Raw genomic sequence first — 5760 nt, forward strand, 5'->3', positions numbered from 1 at the left:
AAGTTTCACCTTCAAGGAAGGGGGTAACAATTTGACCATGTGACCAAATATTGACCATCCTATAAATTCTCAAAGTATATAAAATTTTCAAACTCCCTAATATAGTGTTTGTAGTTGTTGTTATCCAACTTCTCAATGATGGGGTTTCCACTGTTCTCTGCCATTATCACAAAAATGGATACAAAACGACAAACAAGTATTCTACAACCTTTCACAACAAGTGTACAACAATATACAAAGCAACTTTTTCAGTGAACTGCTCAACAATATATGTAATCAGCAATGTGTTTGCATATAAAACTTATGTTTGCTTCTTGGCAAATACCTTAAAACTTACAAATTTGAAATCTGTAACTTTTGCACCCACTTCTAGTCGATGCAACCGAAATTACAGTATGCCCTGAAACTATTGTCCACAACCTTGCATGTCTAAAATGAGGCTTGAAACGACCTCAAATGGTTGCAAAGAAGTCTTAAAGGTTCTTATGTGCAGATTATACATTGCTCTCACACACCAAATCTCATGGCAATCTGAAATTTGTGCTCTACCTTTCTTCTGATATCTCCACACGTACTATCCAAGAGAAAGACAGGAAGGATGGAAGAGCTTCTTACCCATTGCTTACTTGCTCAAATTCTTGCTTCTTCTCCTTCACTTCTGTCTTCAAAACCATCCTTTCTCATTAGGACCACTCTGATACTATGTCAAGAATTGCATGATAGGGGGACTTGCTCAAGTTGCTTTGCCAAACACACACCATACACATAAGAGGAAGCTCACTCAAGAACATAAAAAGAGAGATGGAGACCAAACTATTTTTTTGCTAGTTTTTTCTTCTTTTTCCTTACATAATACAATATATACAAAGTGTAGATAAGATACAACCTAAAGAAAAGTGGCCTACTAAGTCAAATAGTGCATAATTGACTATACTAGTCTATTGGTGTTATAAATACGCTATCTGTAGGTAGGTAGATTCAACAAACTAAATATAATAAGTAATAAGTTAGTGATCATATGAGGATTATAATGACCCCACCAACATGCTAAGTGTAGATGTGCAGACCCATCTAACTAGGTGGTCTATCATCAATGTCTATATGTGTTGAGCTTGTCATCTCAACAGTGGGAGCTTGCTATCTTGTCTATTTGCTCACAGTTGGATTAACATACATTGCTATATTTATTACAATGATGTTGTGATTACTGCTTTGGGTATTCTTTTGGAGAGCAGATGGTTTATTTTGATACTCTTTTTATTGCAATGTATGGACAACTATACCCTCATTTATTCTTGCCCTTTTTTCCACACTTTTGGATTAGTTTTGGGGCTGTTTTGCTATAATTACAATAGCCCTATACTCTTGTCATTTGCAAATCTATAGGCATTATAACAAGTACTTTTCATACATAAACTTATAGTGCTATTTTTTACATTGAAAAGCTTGATCACACTAACTTCCAACATTGGAAGACAAGCATGGAAAGTCTTAGTGTAAAAGAAGCAAGTTAGGTCATTCAAGACAAGGGCACAAAGCTAGAAGATTGGGATCATAAGGAATATTGGGAAGAGTTTGATTATTTGTGCAAGTCCATTATCATACTCTCTTTATCTAAGTATGTGCATTTAATATTATCTCTACTGAAGGTGGTGCATATGAGTTATGGAAGAAGATCCTTGATCTTTATGATAAGCTGAGTCATGCATCTCATTTGTATTGGTTGAAGAAGCTTGTGGACCTTTGCATGAAGGAGGGCACACCTATGTCTACTCATTTGAATGAGTTCCACTCTATATTTGGCGAGCATGTTTTACAATATAGTAAATTTAACAATAATATAAAGACTGTATTCTTGCTTATCACACTACTTGAATCATGGGATACTTTTCGTACTGCTATGAGTGTGAATCCCCCTGAGGGTATTTTAAATGCAGATGTAGAGAGTACACTATTGACAGAAGAAGTAAATAGAAAGAATATTGATGCAGCTTCACTTCTCATGCATTGATTGTTAGAGGTTGAAATGGTGGAAATGGTAATAATAATCATGGTAGACATCCCAACAAGGGCAAGTCTTAGTCTTATAAGCAATCTTGCAATAAGTCCCACAATTGTTGACATGTCATTATTATGGGCAACATGGTCACATTAGGTTGCAATGCCATAAAATGTACAATGATAAGCACAATGAGAAATGCAAAGGAAAAGTACATGAAAATGCAAAGTCCACTGAGATTGTACCTAAGGCTAATGTGAAGATAGAGGAGATGAATGCATTGGAGTACAATTCTGATGACTACATTCTTGCAGCTCCATCTCTTGATGCCACTTAGTTAACCAATGCATCGTCCCCTTACTCTTAGTGTCAGCTTCTTGTTTCAAGGGCTTCCTTTTATGTTACCCCACATCACCATTGGTTTCATAGCTACTGTATAGTTATGGGTTTAGTTAGACTAGAAGATGACACTGCATTGGATATCATTAGCATAGGTGATGTTAGACAACAATTTGGTACTGGTGCTCCATTTGTGCTTCATGATGTATGTCATGTCCTAACTTTGATGAAAAGCCTTATTTTAGTTGGATAGATAGATGATGACAAGTACCATGCACCCTTTGATGATTCTTCATGGAAGATCACTCATGGTAGTCTTGTTTTTGCTAGAGATACAAAGGTTGGCAGCCTCTACTCTTTGCTTGTTTTTGGGTCTGCTGACCATGTATCAACTATGATCGAGCTTCCACATGTGTTTTTACGGCATTGTCACCTTAATCACATGTCTTTGAAAGGAATGAAAGTATTGTCGTGTTTGTAGTATCTTCAACCCTTGTGTTACTCTTGTTTTGATTCATGTGATCATTGTCTTTATGGTAAGCAAAGTCATAATTCGCATAAGAAGTCTAGTTCTATGCATGTAGATGAACCTTTTGACTCTTACGCATTCCAATGTTTTTGGCATCGTGCCTAATCAGTCCTTAGGTAGCATGAAGTATTTTATTACGCTCATAGATGATTTTTTGCATAAGGTTTGGGCCTATCCATTAAGCAAAAATCAGATGTTTTACCTACATTTCAATGCTTTCTCACCATGGTTGAAAACTTGTTTTGGTATAGGTTGAAGTGCCTACTCTAAACATGTGTGTGTATTTGTGTGTAGAGTAGGAGGTTTGGTAGCATTATAGCAATCATGAGTTGCTTCCATGTGTTGAGCCCATTCCAAGCTAAGGATTAGTATGCCCTAGATAAATAAGGGAGAGATATAGCTTGTTGATGTGATCTTAAGGAGGCAAGTGAGAGCCACAAGTGGACCTTTTGAAAACTTGCTAGGAAGACATAAAGAGAGCTAAAATTTACTTCAAATTTAATGAGCAACTTGAGCACATTTATGGTAGTTGTAGGGACAGTCACCTTTTACAAAAATTTTAAAGAAATAAGTGTACCTATGAAGCCCTTTCAATTAAAAGAGCATTTTCTATGTTAGAGGTATTAAATTTAGGTTAAAAAATTATACCAAGGATTTCATAATAGTGACTACCAATAAGGATATGTGCTCTCTAATGCAACTATTAAAAAAATATGATAGAAGTTGAAAGAAATGCAAAGAAGTGTAAATAGCAAGTTGAATCATTGCCTTGGTTTCATGTTATAGATATAAACTAAGATGGTAATCCAAGTGGATATGTAAGATGAGAAATTTGCCATTTGCAAGGCCAAGGGTGAGCCAATAAATGAATTGGATATTAAGGTACGAGGGTGTGCCATATTGAGAAATGTTGAAGGTGCAAACACATTGGCTTGGAGAATTCACTCCATGAATGCAAGCTTGACGGTAAATGATATAAGGCAACATCACCATTTCTGGATCATCCAATCTAGTGGTGTGAGTGGGGGATCAAGAAGAGGGATTGTGAACCTTGCTCAAGCTACTTTGTGACACGATGGCTTTCAGTATGCAAGTAAGGCAATCAAAGATAGTAGACAATGAATTGAGAGTATATCAAGGGCAAACCTTGCTCCAAGCTACCTTATGACATGATGACTTTCACTATGCAAGTAAGACAATCAAAGATTGTAGACAATGACTTGAGAGTATGTCAAGGGTATCACCACTAATATACTCACACATTTTCTCTATGTGTCCAAGTTGAGCTTTTTTTGCAATGAGAACATGACACACAAGAAGACATGTAGCATGGAAGCAACTCCCAAAGAGCTCAAGAAGATGCTCCATTATTGTTTTTATGCACATCTTATAGGAAGAATGAAAGATACATAGCAAGCTATGAAATGCTTTAATTGTGCATTAAGTATAACATGGTTAGTGCACTTACCAAATTGCTTTGCTATGTCCCACAAATTAAAGGCTTTGCTCACTACTCTATGAATGGATGCATGAATCAGAACCCATAGATTGTTTGTATTTTTAAGGCAGCGAAGTATTGTCGCTTATAGTTCTATTGGCCTTTTTGTTCATGTACATTGTGACTTCTACATACCATTGGATTGCATACAACATGTCTTAGAGACCCTGTTGCATATCTCTAGGATGCCCAAGTGGATTGCATGCCCTTGTAATCCCTTCTCTACACTTGTTTCATAATGGCAATGTCCATATTCTCTCCCCCCTGAGACGAGTATAAGTACACTCCATGGTCTTTGGATCATAGTTTTGGCAATTTTCACATGATCCTCCTTGGATATAGATTCCTCAAAAACTCCTTCATATGACCACAAAGTTTGCATAAAGACTACCAGTGCTTTATCTATCTTGGCCATTGAAGCATTATGGAGACAATGAAAGGTTCTACTTCCTTTTCCCATTTGTATTTGGGAAATTGTGCCAAATTTTAAGCATAGTAATACGTATGGAATAAGTAAGTTTCATGGTGAGAAAATTGATGATTTAGGAGACTAGGATTTGCACTTCATGGGGCAAAAACTTTGTTCCTTTACAACTTGCACCATGAGTATACTTCAATTAAGACTTTAAATGCAATTTAGTCCCACAGAAAGACAAAACCTACATAATTACATATCACAATCTACATGTTGCAAAGCTACTCATTGTAAAGTCCGGTGGTAAGATTTTAGCCAAGCCTAGTAAACTCAACTGAAAGAAAGTAAAGACAAAACCTACATAATTACATAGCACAACATAATTACACATCACAATCGATTGCACGAATTGTAAAGTTATTTGTTGTAAAGTCCTTTGGTAAGATTCTAACCAAGCCTAGTAAATTCAATTGAAAGGGTGCAAGAGGGGCTCGCCGCTCAACCCGTTAAAATAAAATTAAAGGGAAAGACAATAAATACAGTCTTTTTTTTTTTTTTTTTGAAAGAGAGGGAATCTTCTAGAAGGTTATGAGTTGTGCCAAAAAAGTCCTTTAGGGGCTAGTGACCTTTTTCCGATTGTAGCAGGGATGCTGGAGTGGGCAAAGGTCCAATCCGGCATAATTGTGCTTGTCGTGAAAGAGTCGTTTTCTCGATCAGGGCGACACTGGGGCGGTAGCATCTTATGATTTATCTTAATGCTACTGCTTATTAATCATTAAGGTCCAATGATGATGCAAAGGCATGCCTTCTGTACAGTCATTGCATGCTGTGATGCAGCAGCATGTTAACTGTACAAAGGCATCATGCATGCTTTCTGTCTAGTAAAGGAATCAGATGTATATATTTACACAGTTCTAACGCATGAATGTCATACAGGTGCACAGCTTTAAACTATGAAGATAAACCACAGAAACAGAGCA

The sequence above is a fragment of the Lygodium microphyllum genome, chromosome 23 (assembly GCF_053477565.2).
Source record: "Lygodium microphyllum isolate KBCC chromosome 23, Lygodium_microphyllum_v1.1.10, whole genome shotgun sequence".
Classification (NCBI taxonomy): domain Eukaryota; kingdom Viridiplantae; phylum Streptophyta; class Polypodiopsida; order Schizaeales; family Lygodiaceae; genus Lygodium; species Lygodium microphyllum.